Source organism: Aythya ferina (assembly GCF_964211825.1).
Source record: "Aythya ferina genome assembly, chromosome: 4".
Classification (NCBI taxonomy): domain Eukaryota; kingdom Metazoa; phylum Chordata; class Aves; order Anseriformes; family Anatidae; genus Aythya; species Aythya ferina.
This window is the reverse complement of record NC_140300.1, coordinates 41,709,128-41,732,152: the sequence shown is the minus strand read 5'-3', so window position 1 is coordinate 41,732,152 and position 23,025 is coordinate 41,709,128. Positions and strand designations below refer to the sequence as shown.

At 38.7% G+C, this 23,025-nt stretch overlaps 1 protein-coding gene across 1 annotated transcript in view; it reads left to right on the top strand.

Moving 5' to 3' along the window:
- Positions 1–11,937: 11,937 nt before the first annotated feature.
- Positions 11,938–23,025, top strand: part of FREM3 (FRAS1 related extracellular matrix 3) — a 77,818-nt gene continuing 66,730 nt past the window's right edge. The window contains exon 1 of the mRNA XM_084518639.1: positions 11,938–12,185. The gene's annotated coding sequence lies outside the window, so the exon portion shown is untranslated. The remainder of the gene's footprint in view (positions 12,186–23,025) is intronic.

Below are 23,025 nucleotides of genomic sequence, written 5' to 3'. Positions count from 1 at the left end.
TTTGGTGTTCACTTCCTGTTATTGCACTAAAATATTTGTGATTGTTCAAGTAATCAGAAAAATTCTCTCTAGCTTGGGTGACCAGTCCTGCAAGAGTGGATGCTGAATACTTTGTGGTTAAACTACCTGTGAACTTGAAATTAGTTGTGTAAATGAAGTCTGTGCAACATATGGCCTGACACATGCACTCACAAAGCAGTTTGCTTGGCTCATTACACTGCAGTTTCATAGTGTGCTGATCAGCAAAGACTGATGGGCATTACATACGGATGGGGTAGATGGCAGTAGCAGCTTGCTGCAGAACAGTGGGGAGATGACATCGAAAATGTAGGTTTATACAATGAGATAACAAAAAAACTAAAAGAACAGTGTGCCATGGCTCTGATTTGAAAATGAGATATAATAAAAAAGCTAGAGAGATTTGGCAAGGGACTAGGGAATTTCCAACTTGTAACAAATAACGACAGCAGAAAGCTAGCTATATTTGTGAGTAACTTGCAAGTGAAAATAATGGAAAATCAACTCAATACCTCTGGAATGATAAATTCAGACTTCTTTAGCATTGCTTCACAGATTTGAAGACTGTAAGAATAATTCCTTTCCCCACTTGTGTGTGTCCTTTTCAGACAGAATTCATGAAATCAGATCTGTCAGAAGAGGCTTATTGTGGCTGCAAGTGGATGCTTATCATCCCCTCTGTCCTAAAGTACCAATACCTTGGGAAAACTACACACACATCGGTACTGTCACAGCAATAATGCAGCCCATGCCATTGGTTTCCTTAGGCACTTCTGATTTGTTTATTGCTGTACTATAAAGTTGTAAGAATGGTCATAGTAGGTAAGACCAAAGGCCTACTGAGCCCAGTACTCTGCAGTCAGCAATGTTATTAATAGGTGTCTAAATGAAAAGGTGAGAGCAGGGCAAGTTTAGAGTAACTTTCTTCCCTTTGTATTAAGCCTTTTTCAACTTTACAGACTTTTCAACAGTATAGATTTGACTGGTACAACACCCCAGAGACATGGAGGAGATCTTGAGCTACTGAGTTCTGCAGCTCAAGATCTCCTTTTTCCCTCTTTCTTTTCTTTTTTTTTTTCTTTTTTTTTTTTTTTTCATGTACTGTGTAGTAAGCTTATTAATTGTCCTCTTGATCTTTTTACTATGAACAAAACCAGTGGACAGTTACTCTCTTTTCTCCTTTTCCGTGTTGTTCAGGATTTTATAGGCCATGAACATAATTGTTTTGTCCCCCAAAGTAACAGTGTTGCTTTCAGTACATTGACCTAAGGTTTAACACCTTAGAAATGTGAAAACACATCTGCTTTTAATAACTGGAGGCTGAAAATTGCAAGCTTACTGTACTTTCTGAGGTAATAGTTGTGATTTTTACAGTTTCTGCAAAATGTTTAAAAGTTAGTGTTGACACTATGGAACACAAGTTAGAAGCAAAAAATCATGCTTCTTCAGTTTCAGTATGCTTTGTTAAAGAGCACTGACAGTATTTCATATTGTCACCCCTGTATTAGTTCTGTATCATCCCTGTATCTATATGTGCTAGTTAGCCTTCTTGTTCAATCCAAAAGACTTACACATAACATAAACGGAGATAGGAGGATTCACCCATATGTCCCATGAGCCTCTTTCTCATGTAGAGAAAAACATTTTCAGCCTGACAGCGAGAAGTTAGGCATTTTTAATCCTGAAACCACTCTTTTGAATCTGCAGCACTTGCTTTTAGAAGATATAATAGAGCTGACAAAAACCTAAAATAAAGAAGGAAGATACTGAGTTCCTTTCAACTCTTTTGGGATGTAACTAAATGATTTATCAAACAAGACAAATTGAAGGTTATACACACTTTAAAATAATGATGTAAGTATATTTGAATATTGATCTTGCTTAGAAAGTTGTATTCTGATTGTTCAGTCAGACACATGTACATATTTCCTGAAGCATTCTAGTTTAAGCAATAACCTGCAAGACGACTATGTCAATTTTTTCACACAACGAGTATCACTATTACCTACTCACTGTCAACAGATAAGTAGTATGTAGTTACAGAATTTATTTGTGGGGTAGACAGCAGGTGTGATCACCAGCAAGCCATCTCACACCATCTCAGACAGGACTGTGAAAGCACCTTGCAGTGTGAATTGTCAAAAATCAGTGGGACAGCATCTGATAATCAGCATTCCTTGCCAGGAAGTGCTAGACAGACATACACTCACAAAATATCTTTCTGTCTTATAAACATTCCCAATAGTGAGCTTTGAACCAGGCTGGAGGCAAATGGGTTGTCTTTTCTTGATAACACTTGTTCTTCTGATAAAAAGCCACGGGCCAGTTGATGGGGCATTGCAAACCAGTTGTTTTCATAGCATTAAGTTGTGTTCTCAGGCATCACTCTATGATCATGTTTTAGTATTATGCAAGTAATTGACTGTGGCTTTCAATTCCCAGTGTGTGCTCAAGTTAGAGTAGGGAGAAGTGCCAAAGCGTAACATCTGCGCAGTCCGATTTGGGGACTTCAGTCTCTGTACAGGGGCAGGGAGAGGTGTGTTGTAACTTATGCCATTGATAGGGTTTGTGTGAGGTCCCCTTGTAGCGATAAGTTCTATTGTGCCCCTCCTTGCCTCAGTTAACCTGGAAACACCCTCTTTCTCACTTTATGCTGGACAAATTTTTTATTTTATTTTTTTCAATACAAAGGTTGTTTTTAACAAGAAGCAGCAGAGGGGTTTTTGCCAGGCTTGTACCATCAAAAGTATTTCCAGGAAGGGAGAATTCTTCCTTCATTCTTCCTGAAGCCTGTAGATGGTGAGGGATCATTTTGCATAGCTGTAGCCTTATTGGAATGCTTGCTCTAATTTTAGTAGAACTACTTTCCATGTATCAGGTATATCTGGCAGCAGTTTTTTACCTCCATTTTAAATAAAAAGAAAAAAAGAAATTTCTGGAGAACGCTTTACCTAATTTTTTTCAGCAGGCTGACTCATATTTTGTAGCTACCTCCAGAGGAATTCTGAAAGTTTAACGGTACAAGCTAGGTAGATAAATACAGAGATGTATAGAGAATGTGTTAACAGTCATTGTTTTAAAGAGAAAAATATATATATTGACATAATTTCTTCCCTCATATATGGCAAAAATCTAATTTTTGCATGAAGACTGCTTCTATATCTGACATAGGTTTTGCCATGTTCTGCATTACCAGTTTCTGCCATCGACTGGTGGTAAGCAGCTCTGCATCCTTTCTGGAAGTCAACCATACTTCTTTCTGCCTCTTGCATGTCAAGCACTAAGTACTCAGGAGATTTCAGAAGTATTGCCAATGACTTCTAAAATGAATTAATGTTCAGTGTAACCTTGGGCCAAATTATGTAAAATTTTCTCACATCAGTAATCCACTGGAGTCATCAAGACTGTTCGTGTGAGCAACTTACTGACCTTCCTTTCTCTTGTTCTGTGCAATAGGTATTGAAGTGATATTTTCTTCCTTCTTACAAGTTCTTTTCAACTAAAACTCTAGTTTTAGATCTCTTTTGTGTTAACAAATGAGTTCCTTTTAAAGTTTTATTGTTAGGCATTGTTTTCTAAGAATATGATTTCACCCCTGCATGTTATTGAGTTTGCAAAATGTCTTAAGCCCATAAAAAATAGTCTCAGACACTCATTTATCACAAGTACGCATAGATCCAGTGCCTACAAGTTATGTCAAATGAAAATTTCTCTCTGAATAATACAAGAGAAAAAATAATCTACCATTCTTCAGTACAGATTGGCAATTTCAGCAGCAGATGGCTCAGATACAGCAGGGTCTGGGTGTATGAATAGCAACATTGTTATTCATCCATCAGCCTCATTACACCTAGGCAGTCTGTCTGTGCCCTGTTACAGGCACCCTATTGTAACTTGACAATACGTTTTGATCAAGATGTATAATCCTGGAATTGAATAAGTACATTTTACGATGGGATTTTTGTGGGGATGATTAACAAGACATCCCAAATTCTGATCCTACAGTGATTAGAAGGAGAATGAATTCATCACCACTGCATTTTGAATCCTAGCACCTTGAGACACTCTGGTTACTCAGTTGTCTGGATTCGCTTTTTTATCTGGATATTGAATTTCAAGACTGATGGCAGACCTTGTTGATAGAAAAACTGTAGTCATTGGAAATGTGCCTATAAAAATAGTGGTATTACAAAAAGCTTTAAAAGCACGAGAGGAGATGTTAGCTTTGAAGCCTGTGGACAAAGAGTGGGTTATGGCTATCTTAATTTAATAGCTTAACAGAAATAGAAGAAGGAAATATATACAACTGGAGCTAGGGGACAGCATGTTTAAGGTTTTCAAAGATTACAAATTTTCTCTGTTCAGGTTATGTGTTTTTTTTTCATAAAATCAGCCAAGATTTAGAGCTGGGTGAAAAAGTCTACCTTTTAAAAGGTGCCTGCCTTGCATCATTTTGTATTATTAAGCCCTTAAAAATTTTTATTCAAAACATATTTGTAGTACTTCTGTGTAAGAAGATGAATCGGTTTCTGGGATTTGTAGTGACTAAAGATTTCATGCTTGCTTTCAGACATGCTTTTGCAGGAACACCCAGCGTGTATGAAAAGCAATGAACAAATTAGGAACATAGAGAAAGACAGAGAGGTGGAGACTTAGGGAGGAAGAATGCCTTAATCACTGCTCAATTCAAACCCTGATTAAAAAAGTTATTTTAAGGTATTCATTGTTGCAGTTTATAAGGGTCCTAGGTAGAGATATGGCATTTTGAAAAGTCATTTAGGCATTTAAGACCTTAAGTCACAATTGATTTGTATGCTGCTGAAATGAGATTTTTCAATCTAAATTTGTCACATCCTCAGAAATGTACAAATAGTTTCCCCTGGAAATCAAACATGGTTTCATCTTGCTAGGCTACTGTTGAGTTTGTGTTAATGAAGCTAATGTGAAGAAATTGCATTTTGCTCATATTAGGCTAACCAAGCAAAAGTATATGTTTCTTTGGTTGCAGGCTACTTAGTTATTTGCCGGGAAACTTAAAATGATTTTAGAAATGATCATAGGTGTTTTAGTGTGTTTGGAAATCTGGATCTCAGTTCTCATTCACAAATTTTACTAACAGCTGTTTTAGTTAGTACCAATAAGAAGCATGTTTGTTTGTTTGTTTGTTTTGTTTTTCTATACATGTGTATTTGATAGAGAACCAGTGGAGGAAATCAGCAGTTTTGCATGTGCTGATTATAAATATGATTGTCAACACGATTGGATTGCATGCTACTGGGAAAAGCAGTTGAAACTTTAACTTCAGGAGGAAATTACCCAGAACATTGTTAGATGGTTTGCCATCATTTTATGGGTTACCACTTCAGCTACTCAGCCAAGCTAGAGCTTTCAGTTCGGTGTTGTACCAATGCCAGCTAAGGCTCTAGATTGTGTTCATGGCAAAAATTCAGGGCAAATTCATGGTGAAATTGCAACCTGTATGCCATTCTGAACTGTCAGCTTATCTCTTGTGAGCAGAGTTGTGAAACATAAAAAAATCCTGTCTTGGAAATGCAGCTCTCACCTATATAAATAATCTGCTTGCACATACCAACATAACAAATAGCCATAAAAGAGTAAGGGAAAGATACTTTGAATCAAAAATCAAGGTAGTCACTTTAACTTCTACCAGTCTTGATAGTGTTTGTGGTGGTTAGCAGCAAAGCCCTTCATGTACACACACGTAAATCAGAGCAATGCAGTGTGTTCAAGAGGCTGTTTATGGCAGGCACAGTTGTCCATTTCTCATAAAACAGCGTGAATCAGCAGCTCAGGATATGACTGTGTAAAGCTAACAGCTAGGGTTTAGAGGAGAAAACAACTACTGCAAGCAAGGAAGAAAAAATTGTACTTTCCATTTTCCTGGCTGCAGAGTCTTAAAACTTCCTTTCATTCCTGGTTTGAACTCCCTGTTATTTCATGGGCTGTGAAGGGCGTTCACAGAGAATGCAAGAAGTGAGATGTAAGCATGAATGTGGCCTAGTAGAAAGATCTTAGAAGAAAGTCCTGAATTGTATGACAGTGTTGTAATCCATCTCTGCTCTTCTCCAAAGTGGTTATACTAGATTCGAGTACTCACCCAAAGAACAGGTATATGCCTAAGCCCAGCTTATGTAGACTTCATTAATGTTACAATTAATGAATTCTGCTCATTGCTCTGCTCTGAACAAAATCCAGTCAATTAGGAAAAAAAATTAAACCACGGAGTTCATTCATATTCAGCAAGCAGTATGCTTTATAATGTTCTTCTCCTACTAGGGTACTTTGTTTTCTGCCCTTTACATTGCTCCAAGTGGGAGAAAAACATGAGAATTTTTCTCTTCCTGCTTTTTTACCCCAACCTAAGAAATGGGGCAGCATCCCTCTTTCTGCCCTGGGGGATGCATTACATGCTGGTCCAAGACTGTGCACTGCATGACTGAGAAGCCACAGTTCAGTCCTAGCTGCTCATAAGGCAGTGTCTGATGGCAGGATTGTCTTTATGAGAACATATCTGTTTTTCACAGAATCTTCAGTTTCCTGTCTGTAAGATGTATTAGGTATGCTTTAATGACAACTCCAGACTAGTGGAGGCTAGCACTAAGTATTTTACAGCTATGTAGATTATGCCAAATTCAAAAAAACCCACAAGACTGATGCTGAATGTCAGGTTAGAGGTAGATGCAGTTGGGCCAAGTATTAACTGAAGAAAGTGGATATAGCAACAGGCCTTTGAATACTAGGGTAAGCTTGGCTTTTACCACAAAAAACAATTTCAATTGGACTCACAGCTAAAAATGTCACTACTGTGTGTGCTCACTTCAGCTCAGAATGAGCTGTCAGTGGAAAATACGATCTTCCAAAATTCCCTTGTGCTTTTTCACCACACAGAATCCTGGAACCCTCAGAGGTGGTGTGGATACACAGAACAATGCAATTTTTATGTAGTCACACAAAGTGCATAACCAAAATGCTTTCTGCATATAAATAATACAGATACAGATGCCCCCTTTGCTAAGATGTAAGAAATCAAAAAGTGCAGTTCTGAAATGCTATGGCAAGAAGCTGTGTTTTCAATTTAAAGTGAGAGCTGGGAGAATGTGAAGAATAAATGAACTGGAGAGATTAAGCAAGACTTGGGATAAATATTCTGGTTCAGATGTAAAGGCTTTAGTGACAATGTGAGATGCCTGGGGGCAAGAATGAAGCAAGGACAGAAAAGATCAGGGTTAGAAATAGTTTACATAAATGGAAGAAATAGGTCTAGAAGTATAAGTATGAAATAGCAAAGAGTACAAAAAGACCAGTGACAGAAGAACAGATTGAGATTCGGGGACTGAAAGTAGCCAAGCTAATAAGCAACCAGCAATGAAGTTGGAAAAGCAGAGATCATTGAAGGAAGGGGATACAGTTGGAGCTGGATGCGTGGAAGCCTGAACGAGCAAGACAGAAGGAAATGGAAGGGAGATGTTGAGATTTTGAAGGGGAGTGAAATCAAGCAACTCAGCATTTACTATTTGAAAACAAAAGATGAGTGCAAACAAAAGGCATGAATATTGATCTGAAGTGCCCAAATATTAGAAAGGACCAGCATGTTTCAGAATAAGAGCTCATATCTGACCTGATTAATGGAAGCCAACACTGTCTTTATAAAAAGGGAAAAACAAAATTGGACTTGGAAGCAATCCTGAACTCAGGGTGTTTTGGCCCAAATATTGATGATGTAAGCATTCTCCTTTTTAAAAAAAAATAAAATAAATTTGTACCTTCAGCAGCTTTACAAACACAGCTGTTGGGCACAGACTTCAATTATATTTAAGTCAGTAGATTGGTACCAGCTTGTGAAAAGCTGGATATAGGTTACCTACTTTTTTTTTTTTTTTTTTTTTTTTTTTCCTTGAAGGCATTGGTACTTTCGGTTCAGACTGAAATCAACACAATAAAACTCTTTTCTTTCCTTGCACGATGGAATAGAAAATCTTGAGTCTCTGAATTGTAGACAGTGGGTGAATGAGGAAATAGGAGTTTTGTCCAAAGGATGGATTGTTTCTAAATCTGAGTCTTAATCTTTTCCTAATGGTATGAACCCTTTCTGTGATGATTTCTACACAACACCCCGGCAGTCTGATTGTGTGGATGCAGAGGTAGATTTCAAAAATGAAGAGCGTTTTTTTTCAAAATTTATGTATTCAGAGTCACGGTATTTTATCTTTCTTGTGCACAATGCAAGCTGGATAAGTTAATGATGAACAATATAACATTATGTGAAAGGGTAGTAATAATCTCTCTTTCCTGTTCTAGTGGAGAATTCTTGCTAATCCTTGACAGGTTTGTTTCATTTTGTTATGTGGCAGGAGACATGTTTGGCTTCATCACTTATTTCTTTGTTAACCTAACTGAAATCCCTTCCAGAGAAAAGACTTAAACTGTAGAATGGTTTCAAATTTTTGGAAGCTGTATCTTGAGCAGTTCCAATACGCATGGTGTTCATGCAAATTGCTGCCTTTGCTGTAATGCAGTAAAGCAAGAGAATGTTAAGATTGACAGTAGTGTTGACCAATGATATTATATTTTTATTATTTGTAAGAGGTGTTCTCACTCCACTAGGCATCTATCTATACAAAGTTAAATATTCTAGATCCCAAGTAGCAGAAGACACCTAGTATTCCTACACAATCAATGGAGGAGCCTTTGAAGATCTTCAGAGGTTCCAGTTTTTGTCCAAAGAAATGTTAGCAAATATGTCCAGATGGTTCTAAACTACATGCTCTGTCCCTTTCCCTCATCTTTCACCCACTTCCTGGCTTGGCACCTTAATTAAGTGTGAAGTAATATCTAAACTAGGCCGCTACTTCTGCACTAGTGAAAGCAGATTAGAGTAGAAATTGGCAAACTCATCTACATGCCTAAAGAATATAAATTTCATGATAAAAAATGGGGTGATGAGACATGCAGCTATTCAACTAGACATCCAAATTTTCAGTTGGGTTTCAAAATACCTGATCTTGGTGTGCAAGCTCTGTTTGCATATATTTCTGAGCTTCATATGCTTGCATTTTGCTAGAGGGTGGCTTTTTCATTCATCTATGGTCAGATGCCAGTTTCTGCTTTAGTAAAATTAAAAAAAAAAAATTCTGAATATTTTCATTATTCTTCCCATCAGCTATTAGAAATGTTTGGAAATGTTCCCATCTTGCTTTAGGAAGGTACCATGAGTACAGCAGTTTATTCATAATTATTCTCCATTGTCAGATTTGTCCACCAAAACACTCCTTGTAGATAATGTTTCCCTTATTTAGAAGAAATTAGTACATTTCCTGCTAAGGACCTTGACTCCCTTTAAAGGATGCTTGGAGAGATACAAGTGAAAAATACTAATAACGACTAGACAATTCTGGTTTCATGTATTAGAATTTTTCACTCAAAAAATGACCTACTGGTATGTTCTCTGAGGTGGTAGTTTCTGCTCTCTGATACTGCTTCATAGCCCAGTCAGTAAGAATGAAGAATGCCAATATCAAGCATACATTTTGGCACAAAGATTCAGCCACATCAGGGAGAAAAGGCGATTCTGAAGACAGTGAAATATTTCATCTTTTATATGAAACACACATTTTGTTAATGTTACAAAAGGTTTCATTTCTTCATTTACTTGTTTATAACAACTTTTTCCTTTTGGGTGAGAAAAAAGAAAGTGTAAATTGCCATAAATAAACTACATAATAAGAGGTTTTAAAAGCACAGGAAGTGAAATGTAAATGAATTGGTTTGGGTCCATCTTAACTTCTTATTTGCTTATTTATTTGTTTTTATAAATTCAGATCATTTCTCTTTCTGACAGGATAAAAATATCTAACTTTCTTCAGCTGTTTCCAACCATTATAACATCACTGGGAAACTCTTCTATCATACTTCAGGATAATGAAAATACGTGAAGACGTGCAGAAACATGCTTCTGTATTCTTTAGAGAATGCCTGCTTTAGAAGATTTAGTGAAGATAAGACAGTGATACATAATTGCAGCTAATTTCTTTGGTTGACAAGTTTTAGTGTCTTATTTTATGTCTATTGCTATGGTTTTAATAGATTTTATTGAAAGATTGCTTGCTTAGAGCTGTTGCACAATGAAATCTTAGGGAAATGCAGAAATGGAGGACTTTGCATCCAAGGAGTCTGGTTGCAGCTGTGCTTGAATTAATGCTGTTCAGTGGTACAGTAAAAATGATCACTTGTTAACACAAAATCTGAAGCTACATTTTTAGTTCAATATTTTGTTTAATCAAAGCTGCTCACACTGTGGTTTTATGCACAAAAATTCAGTTGTGATTTTGGAGCAATTTTTTTTCCTATTTGACCTCAGTGATTTAGCAGTTGGACAACATCTATTTTTGTATATTTTATAAAATCTAGAAATGTTTAGTCTATCCATGTAAAGTCTTAAGAAAAATCCCCTCATTTTCAAAATAGTTTCTGCATGAAATTTTGATACATCTGTATGAGTGTTCTTTCAGGGGTTAGTAATCTGGCTTATAGCTGCCAATTGAAATATGAAGTGTTTAGAAAAAAAAAATCCTGATTTAATCTGCTGTGTTTCTTAGAGAAGCATCTGCAGTTTGTTTTGTTGTAGTTTTTAGATACATATTTCTTCAGCAAGCCCATTTTCCTTTCATAACTAAAACTGGTATCTAATTTTACAGATACAATATGCAAACAGTACACAAGCAGCCTTGCAGGTAATTTGGGCTGGAGATAACTGGATCTGAAAAAGATAAGTATAGATATGTCTAGGCATAGGTAAAGCCCCTTAATAAGGGTATAAGGGTAGGATAAATTTGCAGCAGGAAGCTGAGTGATAGTCTGTCTTTCCAAATGTTTTGTAAATATTTGGGACCTCTGCTGTAGTTTGCAAAACAGTTTGTAGAAAATATCTCCATACGGACACACCCAGAAGATTGCTAATACTGTCTGCTGTAACTACAGCCAGGAATTACATTCTTTTCCTCTGTGCATGCCATAGTTCAGTTTCTGGTTAGTTTTATCTTTTTTCTTTTTTTTTTTCTCCCCCTCCTTTCTCTTTGTAAATCTCCCCCTAGTTTGGGCCTTAGTTATCAATAGTTGAGGACATACCCTCTTCACAAAAAGAAAATCCAGAAACCATTTTTAAATAGTATGCGAACTCACAGAACAAATAAAAATGGCGTTTATTTTTTCAGATTTTAGTTTTTTGTACAAGCCCTACACCCCAAAACCCAGCTCCAGCAAGGGTGTCACCTCTGTCCATCACAGGCCAGTCACTGGGGCTTCACACCAGTTACACACCAGTTGCAGCACCTGTGACCTCTGGCTCTGTCCCCAGAAAATGTGTACTGGTTAATGAGGCACACCTGGTGGCACTGCCCACCTGCTTCTCAGTATCAGATACAGGATCACAAATGTAATAGCCATAGGAGCAATAGAAGACTTCAGAATAACCCTTTTTGTATTACTATTTTTAAGGCTTTTTTGAACGACTTGTTGGAGTGGAGATGTACAACAATTTACATGGCACCATATTAATTAGCACAGATAAAAAGCATGTTATCTTATGTGGGCTATCCCTGGTGGCAATTTAAAAAAAGGTAAAGAGGCTGCTGCTGGCCTCCCCTGAGGAGCCAGCCCCCTCAGCAATCAGTGTGGCTCGCACCACCTGGCACCCTGCCACAGAGCAGCCACTTGGCCTTTTGAAGAGCTTGCTGCCACATCCCATGGCATGAGGTGAGTCACTGCTTCCCTTGTTTTGGGGTAGAAAAGGAGTAAAGGCACCCCATGAATTGGCTGAGGTGGCAGGGAAGGAGGGTGGGGCTCAGGCAGAAAGCTTAGCAGCCCCTGGGGGGTGAGACAGGAGGGCCGCCATTACAGGGACCGCCATTACAGAGCAAGGCAGATTTGACACTGCTCATCCTCCTGACGGTGAGGGCTGAGTTACTGTACAGCCAAGACAGAAAGCTCAAGGTGGTGTGTGGCTGTAGGGAAGGGTAGGGGACACCTTGGGGCTGCTGTGAGTGGGTCTGGGGGCAGCCTTGGCCCACCAGCGTGGCAGCAGCCATGTTGTGTCACGCCACGCGGGCTGCAGGGCTGAGGCCACCTCAGTGGAAGCACAGAGAAGCAAGGTGAGTTTGGGTGCAGCCTTGTTTGTGTCCTTACTGCTAAGGGCACAGGGTGGTACAGCCAGTAAGGGGTGAGGGCACCAAGAACATTCTCACTTGGTGTTTTTTGCATAAATGTAGTGCATTTTCCTGTCAGCTTGTGATGCCTCATATGACATGGTACGATAAGGTGGGTTGGGGTGTTGTGGAGAAGAACCCTGGAAGATTTTCTTGGAAAAACATCTTTGTTTTTCCAGCGAGCTCAATGTTTTACGATTATTAACTTGGTTTATTTTTTTCATCCCACATTATTTTGAAGATGAACTGAAATTACTGGTCTTTACTTCAATAAATCTCAAACTTATCTTAGACTTATGGAACAAAATCATTTGTGAATAAAATAGCATTTTATGTGCTGACATGAATATGAAGAACTGGTGAAGGAAAATACAAATTCTGATACTTAATCTCCTTGAAATCCTGGAAGTATGGCTGTGGTGTGTTGAAATATCTGCCTCGCTAAGGGAAAATGTCTTACATTGTTCAAATCCATGCTACCTGATTTAAATTTATGACTGTCTAAAAATGCTTTGTGGCTGAATTACAGGGCATGTATGTATGTTAAACCTGGTGACTGTGGAAAGTAAGTAACAATGATATACAACTTAAAGAAAGATGATCAAAACCAAGAGCTGGTGTGACCAGTGGACTCTAATACATGTAAGTAGTTTGAGTGCTTGTCATCTGTCCACATGATCCTAATGTTGGCAGCCTGTTGAAAGTGATGCGTGGGAAACTAGTGCAACGTGCTGATTTATTTTATGCTAATGGGGAAAAGTCCATATTGTTCAAATTAAATCCTAAAGCAGAAACAAATCATCCAGCCAAGCCCATCCTATGGAGTTTCATTGAAACAGTTAGTGGTCTCTTTCGTGACCTCAGAGTTGTAAAAATTAAACAATGTTAGGGGGCTGCTGTTTTCAAGTGCTTCTGTCTGCTGAAAGCGGCTGAGATTCTTCTGCAGATGGCTATTTAAGTTAAAAGCCAAATGGAGAGATCACAGCAATTAGTGCACATTGGCTTCTTACTGCATCAGAGTGAATAATGTAGGAGGTGTGAGCCAGGACTGTGCCTCAGTCTGTGTTTTTTTTTCCCATCAGAAACTGAGTACCAACAGTTCTTCTCAAGAAAAAAAAAAAAAAAAAAAAAAAAAAGAGGGAGAATTTCTTGCTGCTTCACTTGAAAAAAATAAAAGAGATTATGCAAAGATAGACTAAAGTGGGAGGAAAGAAAAATATTTCAAAGGGGAGAACAGTCTACTTGAGGGCTCTGACTGGGTCTGTAGTACAATGTTTCTCCTACTTTTGCTATAAACTCACTCCCCCTGGGCTCATTCCAGGGAATGAAATTCTCCCACCTTTTTTGTATGTAGCCTGAGCCATGGAAAACCATAATAGGACTTAGATTTTTATTATTATTATTATTATTTTCTTTACTTAGAATATCTGAAGGTAAAAATTATTTGTCACCTTGAAGATTTAGAATTTCATGGGGGGAAAATGGAGGGTCAAAGTACTTATGAATTCACATTTTACTTTTTACTGAGGGAACTATTCTGTGTAAGAGCTATCCAATACCATGACACTAGTTTCACTAAAACCATTACAACATTATCCAATGGGAGGTAACTTTTCCATCACTCGTGAGTGTTTGTGAATTTCTCCTTTTCTGGAGGTTTCTAGCTATCCAGTGGAATGACTTGGGGCAATGAGATTGCATTAGAAGATAGTGATTGGGGAATTGGTCTGAATTCAAGTCAAGAAATGCCTCTGGAGAATGATGAAATACAAACCCAGCACTTTTTCCTTCAGGTCCTTTTCTTAGTGAGCATGCAAAACAATGGCAAAATGTTTCTGTTTCATGGCCAGTGTTCAAGTAAACATGCAGCTTTTGCCTCCAGCAGATGGAGTGATATAAGTTTGATTGCCTTATGTTATTGAGTGACTTGTCGTTAGCATCTAGGGACCAATAATCTGTAAATTAGTGTTTATTCAATTGGTGCTGCAGTGAAAAGGTTTAATCCCTGAAATTTTAAAAATGTAGATTGCTTTCTACACTGCTGTTGTAATTTCCTTAAAATGAGGAATGAGAAGCCTACAACTAATAAATCTAGAACAGAGATATTGCTGATGTAGTGTGAGGAGAGACTGGGAATCAGTTCTCAATAATCTTTGAGCAGTCCTGGTGGTTCTTGGAGATTCCTGAGGAAGAAAGCAATGTCACTCCTATCATCAAGAAGAGCAAGGAGGATCTGGGAAACTACAGATTGGTCACCCTCACCTTGGGGACTTGATGGAGCAACTAATCCTGCAAGTAGTGTCCAAACATGAGCGGGACAAGGTGGTGATTGGGAGCAGTCAGCACGCACTGAAGGGGAAGTCATCTTTCACCAACCTGATAGCCTTCTCCAATGCAATCACTGACTTGGAGGAGGAGATGAGAGCAGCGGGTGTTTACCTCAGCTTCAGTAAGGCTGCTGAGACTGTCTCCCATAGCATCCTTGTAGACAAGCTGATGAAGAACAGGCTAAATATATGGACTGGGAGGTGGTTTGAAAAGCGTCTGAACTGCCGGCTCAAAGCGTTGTGATCAGCAGCGTGAAGTCCAGCTGGAGGCCAGTCATTAGTGCTGTACCCCGGGGGTCGATACTGGGGCTGTGTCAGTGCAGAACAGAAAACTCTGAAACGTGTTCTGCCACTTGATGGCAGCTGACAACTGCATATACATATGCAAGGTTGTTGAAAGGACACAGAAACTGATTTGATGCCTGAAGGGGCAGCTAAACTACCTCAGAATTTGGCAATACGAATTATTTCAAGTAAAGGTTACTAGGGTTGCAGGGGGAAGAAAACTTGGTGAAGAGGGAAGTCTCAAGCTGACTGTAAACTCCTGAAAGAATAGAATAAATTGATGCCAGCCAGCTGTGAGAGCTGCTGACAAAGACAAGAGGCCGTGGAGCTGACCCTTGACACTAGCAGTTGCCATTGCCTGGCATGAAACCTCCCGTGTTGCTGGCAATAGAAAGACTGGGAACAACTGCTGGTGCCAGCAGGGGGGTGAGGAGAAGCCAAGCTGAGCAGCAATTCCATCAGCATTTATTTACTCAAAGATCAGATGCAATGCAAACCAAAGCAGGGGACGGGATAACAGTGTGTACTGACATGGAGGGGATTGCACTGCCCAGGAAAGGAGGATGTTTGGTGACATGGCTACTTCACAGCTGGGTGGCAACCCATAGCTATGGTTTCACAAAACAGTTGTTTTATAATGTTGTGAAACTATTGTGACCATTTGTTTTTTTTCCTCATGAAAACTGAAATTGAAATCGTGGCCTACCTACTTCTTAACTTTAATGTGCTTTTCTGCCTTTTTTTCTATGGTCTGTTTTCATAGAGAATGGGAGCACCTTCTGTCCCACTGTCCCCTCACCACATACACAGTTTCATTATGAATTTCCAGCTATATACATGCAGGTCAAAACCATATTACTTACTTCACCTAGACCAGTGAAGCACTGTATTTCTATAACACTTGTACTACAGCATCTGTACTGTAACTGATGCTCTACTAATATCAGAGGAATTTTTAGCAAGCTCCAATTGAATTTTTATACTGGATTAATACCCTATAGCTTGTATCTGAACCACAGTGCTCTTGGTGCTAACCTTTTCCTCCACACTACCATTTCATTTAATGATTGTGGGAAGTGTCTTCATTTGAGGAAAAGATATTTGAGGTATGTGTTCATGCACAGATCTATATAGATTTTTGGACTATGGAAATTATTCTCTACAGTACTCTCTGCAATTGTAGAAATAACAAAATCTTGCAGACACATACGGGCAATCTTAAATGATGAAGAATCCCAAATATGTAGAAACTGTCCTTCAATTGTGAGCAGAGAAACTACTTGGGAACCCCTTCCTTTCCTTACTAAATGCATGCTCCAGTAATTGTTCAATATGTTAATACAAAATATGAAAATTATGTGGCTAAATTAACCTTTCTGGATCTTGTTGAATGGAAGTACTTGAGCATGCTAACTTAGTGTTGCATGAATGCAATTTTTTTTCATGCAATTCAGGATTAAAATTCAATAGTGTATTCTAAATGAGTAATAGAAAAAAGGTTCAATAATAAAAGCAAGTATTCCTAAGGCTCCTGCATTTTGCAAGGTAGTTAACTAACTTTTATCCCTTTTCTCTCTTAAGCCTAGCTGACAAGTTTTTAAGTAGCGTTGCTAATGTGTGCAAAAGGTGATAGATACTGGCAATGCACTTCGCCTGTCTTATTTGAGAGACTGCTACTGCTTGTATGAGTGACTACTGCTACATCAGGATATTTTGCTGTGCATTCTGGTAGTATATTCTTTTAAATTGTGACAAATAACTGCAAGTTTGAAATTGTTGTAGTCATTTTTTCCACAAAAGTGTTAGTAGTCAGGAAATGCACGTAGCCATTCTTCTCTCCTGAATGTTTCAACTTCTGCATGCAAAATACGTAACTTTTTTTTTTTTCATTGTAAGAGAGTCCTCTTGTGATGAATATCTGAAAATCGAAGTGTCCTCTCCATCTCTTCAATCACTTTTTATTCTTCTTCATGCTATGTGGGCTATCAGAAATCTGCTGGGATATTGGCTTTGATTCTCTTTACTGTCACTTAAAGATCTGCCAGGGTTCTCGCTAAATGTTTCTGCCTATTGATAAACTCAGCTTTTTTTTTTTTTTTTTGTATGCCCTGTTGGGATAATGCTAACTAGCTTGTGTGTTTTTTTTGTTTGTTTGTTTGTTTTCCTGTGGTGGTCTGTAGCCTGGCAGCACAGGGATGCTAGTGTAGCAGGATGATTTAGAGGCTGTGAATGGGATGGTTGGTTGCAGGTTCATAACTGTGTTCTGAAGACTTCTGATTTCAGCAGAACTGCTTCTGAACAGTTTGACGCTTTGTGTGTCAAGCATGGTTTGCTATAAGATCATAGTTGGAGTGCTCAGTATATGAGAGTATCAAGTCCTTCATCTCTCCCAAAGTCCACTGAAGAGTCTCCTGTTGATGTCAGTGAATTTTCGATTAAGTCTTTATATGCAATTGAATGTCCTCCTTGTAAACAGGTTAATGGCATTCACTGAAGAGATAGGCATGTCCTTAAATACATATGTTCTGCCGGCTCTTTGGTAGGCTTCTGTTCTGTAAGTACCATCAGATTTGCTTATAGATAAAACATACAGAAACTTTTACAGAAGATGAATCCACGCTGCATTACATATCATCTGTGTGTCTGATCCACTAGACCTGTGGAACTTTATATATATATATACACATATATATTTATATATAGAAATATAATATATGACAAATGTAAGTGCTAAAACCAATATTTCTGTATTTACACATTTCCTTTTTTATGTTTGTGTAGTAGTTCTTTGTGTAGGGGAGTAGAGGTTGATAAACGCTGGCTTTTAAAATTAATTTCTTAAAAGAAAGTTAAATTTACTTGTCTAATGATATACTCAACAGTACATTCCAAATACATTTATTAACCCCGAAAAAGGAAGCCATTGCAGAATGGAGTTGAAACAACCCGCACTGGGGGGCAGTGTTGACTGCTACAATTACTATCAGTCCTAGTTAGCCCAGAAGAATTTCCACAAACTGGGTTTTGGAAAGGCTGGATGTGACGCTAGTGTGACAGTAAACATACAGGCATGTGCCTCACATGCTTAGACCTCAAATATAAGAAATACCTTTCTTTCCTTCAGGAATGGTGTGGATATTGTGTTTGATGGCAAGTACCACAAGATTTTTGTGAAATGTAGCATGTCCCACCTATCTTATAGTTCTTCTCATCTGGTTCAACATATTTGTAATATAGCTCACGTGCCATAAATGAGCATGCTTCCATTTGCAGATTATTTGGATGAGCATTTTTGCACTCTAGAAGGAACTAGAAGGATTGTAATAACATGGATCGCAAGTAAGAAGGAGCAGATGGTTTTTGTTCCAGCTGACATAGGTTGCTTTGATAAACATCAAATGTCTGAGAAGTAGCTGAGAAAGCATCTATTTAAAAAAAAAAAAAAACTACTAGTGGTAATAGTAGACATAATATAAGGGAACCTAAACAGCCAAATGTTCCCCTTTCTCATCTGTTTCCTTCCAAGACCAAACTGCTAACATGTATCATGATCATACTCGATATCTTATTCTATCGATAGAGTCATGTGAAGTCACTTGAAATTGTAGTGCTTACAACTGTGTATCTCTACCAACAAACAGTAAGATGTGTTTCCAGCTGATGAAAGTCTAGCATCGCTTTTGCAGGGTCAAGATTTGTACCTGGGGATGCAAAAATAGAAGCATCTAATGCTTTGTAATGAGAGGAAAAAAAAAAAAGTTACCTTCTGGAGCTCATGGTCTGAGAACAGAAAGCAGGATAAAAGCATGAAATCCAAGGAAAATAGTGACAGTATTTGCTTATAATTGTATTTAACTTAACATGAGACACCCTGTTGTCCTGCAAATGCTTGCAGTATTGTATGATCCTGAGATGTGATCTGATTTCTTACAACTATTTCAGTGACTGGGGCTGCAATAATGTAACATAAGCCTGTCAGCAAAGGACAAAGTAACGTAGACAGTACTGGGGGATTTTAGAAACCACTGAAAAAGATGCAGAGAAAAAAAAAATACTTAACATTTGTGCTGACTACTGTAGGGCTAAGCACTTCCTTCATTTCTTCTTTTATAGTCTTACTAAATAATAAGCCTAGGCTAGAGAGATGGATAAACTTGTTCCACTGTGCCTGTCCTTTGTGTGTACCAGAGTAGTTGCAGTCCAATACCCACATAAACTGTGAAATCCATAATCACCTTATACCTTAAAACACTTTAAAAAGCAAACTGTTTCTTCTTAGTAAGCAATACAAGTGTTATGGTCTGTTTTATTCTCCAGGTTTTAAAATATGCTACATTCAACATGCTTTGTCCCAGTAATTAACAGGAAGAAATAGTTGCAAGAAGCAAGACACTTGTATTATTTATGTAAAGAGGTTGAGATAAATTTCTCAGCTGGAATGTTAACTGTTCCTACAAATATTTTGCACCACTGTGAGTAGTTGTGGTATAATAATATGCACATCTACGTAAAAACCTAGCAACCAATACTACTTACACGTTCTCATAGCTGTGATCTTGATGGTTCATTTTCACCCTTGGTAGTGTTATATTAACATGTCAGTGCCAAGAGCAGTTTCTCCCAGCAGCAGGATTCTCTATAAACAGAATTAAACAGAATCTGTCATAAATCAAGCTGCTTTTTTTTTTTTTAGAAACCATTTGTCTGATTGTGATTTCTGTACCCTGTGCCAAGTCAGAATATTTTGAGAGCTATCAAGTGAGCAATGAAAACACACAGCAGATTTTCCAGGTAGCACTTTATATACTGTTAATGCACAGGGTTTTCGGTAGCAATTATCACCGTTAGAAGCAGAGGACTATTCCCTTTTCTTTATAGCTTGGTAACTGCAAAGCAGAGGTCAAGAGCTTATTTTTCATGTTTCCATTCTCCTGTTGGTTTTGGTTGGCATTCTAGTGTAGGACCTCAAGGATCTGTATCCAGCAGGAAACTGATACAACACACAGCTATGCCAAGCTGTTCTTAACCACCTCTGCATGGCAGCGCACACCACCCCAGCAGCTGAGGCTACGCAGTACTGAAGTCACAGTGCTGCTGCTTTGTACAGACTCGTGTTTCTTTACAGCATTGCAGCCCATCACCTTCTTTAGAAAGATTTTGGTGTGAGGTAAGGCTTGCTTGCAGCCACAGAAAGAGTCTCTTAGATCTAGGCTTGACCCCAGATCACTTGAGATTAGGCACCACTTTAGCTAACATAGACTCCACTTCTGTGAGCCTAGTGTGCTGCGGATCCTTCACGTTCTAGTTATACAGGCTTGCCTGTCTTCTAAGGGCTTGGTAAAGCCTCATGCCGTTACATTGATGTCTGGGTATGGGTACGTTTTTTGCTCCTGTAATCTAAATAGGCATCTACAAGGTACCTCAAGAGCGCGTTCTAAAACAGAAGTCTTCTGTTGCTTTAGACCTAAAATAACAATTTCCATGAGGTCAGCAGAGTACAAATTTGAATCTCCAGTGTAGGTAGCTCAAAGGGGAAGCAGCAAGATTGTAATTAGTTGATTGTAACTAGTCTGGTAGATGTGTTTAGTGTATGCTCAACACTTTGAGGTAGGATCCAGTCCCCACAGAACATGTGCAGGAAGACCTTCTCTTAAACCAAAGTGGAATTGATGGTGCTGGTGTCCATCCTTACCTTTTCTTAACTGTTTCTGTGTTTGTCCAGAAAATGGGATGTGTAAGTACAATACCTAAGAGATATAAAAAGGCATAGCCCGGATCCAAAATAGAGTGCACTACTAGGTTAGTTGTTGTTCTGCACAAGGGTGCTTCTCTTCTATATAATCTTGCAGGTTAGAGGCTAGGAGGAAATTCTTCACTCAGGGTGGTGAGGCCCTGGCACAGGCTGCCCAGAGAAGCTGTGGATGCCCCATCCCTGGAGGTGCTCAAGGCCAGGCTGGATGGGGCTTTGGGCAACCTGGGCTGGTGGGAGGTGTCCCTGCCCATGGCAGGGTGGTGGGCTTTAAGGTCCTTTCCAACCCAAACTGTTCTATGAATCTTACCCCAGATCAAAGTGCTCTCTGTTCCCTGTATATAAAACTGCACTTCAGATGGTCACATACGCTCCTTTGGAAACACTTCTGTTCTCTCATACAGACCCTGGTGCTAGGCTCAGACTGGATCTCTGGCTTCTCATGAGCCCTTAAGTCCAATGCTTTTGTCCTTGGAGAGCATACTTTTCATCCATGATTCCAAAAAAATCACGTTCTAGGTAAAGGTGTCTTTTTACCAAAAGAAACTCATGTTCTCAACAGGCTCCCATGTGAATTTTCTTAACCAAGTTCGCATTACCCTTAGCTTAGCAGAAGCTCTGTTCCCTTCCTTAGGTCAGAAGGGACAGATTCTCTTAGTCTTGGTGTAACCCCAAGTCTGCTGACAGTCTGCTTACATGTTTCCCAAGGCTATCAATTCAGGTATAACGTACCCCTAATCCTGGGGTCTGATTGGGAAATATAACCAGCTTTCACTTAAGCAAGGCCCAAAATAGGTCCAAATTCCTTTGAATCAGGTGTCTTATCTTTGTCCGTGTGTCAGTCTTGTTTTCAAGTCAGCTGCATGGATGCAAATCTATCATAAGCAGGATTCATTGTACATTCTTACTTTTCCCCTGTCTCTTCTGTTCTTTTGGGGGGGATCCAAGTGCCCTTTCAGTGGTGTTTGATATGCTGAGCTTAGCTGCCTATGCATTCTGCTGTGTTGCCGCAAATTTGCTTTGAAAATACAAAAATACAGTGAAGACTGCTCAAATATTGTTTTGTGGGATTTCTCTTGATTTCTCTGCACTGTGACACTCTACTCAGGTCTTAGTAGGAGCAAAATTTAATTTCCATAGAGAGAAATTGTAACAGAGAACTAAGCTGCAAATTTCTTTTAATCTATTTTACTCTATTGGGTCTTAGTCCTCCAGTTTGACGGGTAGGCATGGTGTCATGGAGGAAAACAGGTGCAGTCATTAATGGCAGTTGAGGTGACTGCTGAATTCCAGATCAAATGGAAAAGCGCAAGAAAAAATGGAAGGCTTCAGTCAACAGATCTCAGCTTCCAGGTGAATTCAAGCTTTCTGGCTGAAATTAAGAGTGTACACGTAACAGAAATTGTTTCTATGTTGAAACAGCTGTCCACTTCCTCTCTCTGTTTTATTAAATAGTTTGTGATCTGCTTTTTAATTACTGCATGCATTTGCTTCACAAAGATAATACCTTCTTTATGGTGACTAGTTGTGCTACAAATCAGAACTAAGCCTGTACGTTAGGCTTGTCTTGCAAAATAAATAAATAAATAAATAAAAAATTAAAAACTGGTCCTTTATAAACCTAGCTGTGAGCAATGAGAGAAGCAAATATTCTCAGACAGTAAATGGTCCAGGACAACCTTCTTTTCCTTCATTATTTGGAGACGTGGCTTTCTTTTTGTAGCCAAATAAGCATCAAAGGATTGCAAACTTGGAAACTGCGAGTTATGTAGGATTATGTAGAATGACTACAATGAACCCTTTTATTATGAGAATCGATGTGGTACTCCTTCTGCAGTTCCCAATTCAGTATTTGCTATAGTCAGAAATGCTAGTAAGTGAAATGTTATGGGATTCATTATGTGTAATTTTATAGGTTGTAACTAAAACCATTGACACTCAATAGAAATTTTTAATGCAGTGCTTTTTGTTATACATGATATTGAATATCGCATCTATATCCAAGATAGTTCGGTCATGGTTGTGTTTCTGTTAACAATGATTAAGGGCGAAATAACATTTCTATTACTGCATAGTTTAACAAATAAGCTGCACAGAGACTGAATTCTAATCCAAGAAATATTTCCACATAAGCAAGGAACAATTGCTAAGTACTGCAGAGCCAGCCAACACAGAATGACTGTACGCCAGAAAAGTAACAAACGAAACCCTGCTATATATATTACTGCATGAACCATTGGGAACATCATAATTCTGGGTGTTCCTAACAGGATGCCAGAGATCTTTCTTCTTACATGGTGGTCAGGGAAGATGCAGAGCACTGACTTGCTGGCTTGTACAACTAAGAGAAAAATGTGATTTTTCTCCTTGAGATAAGCTGGAGAACACATGTTTTGCAAAAGCAAGAGGAAGAGGGTGAGGAAGA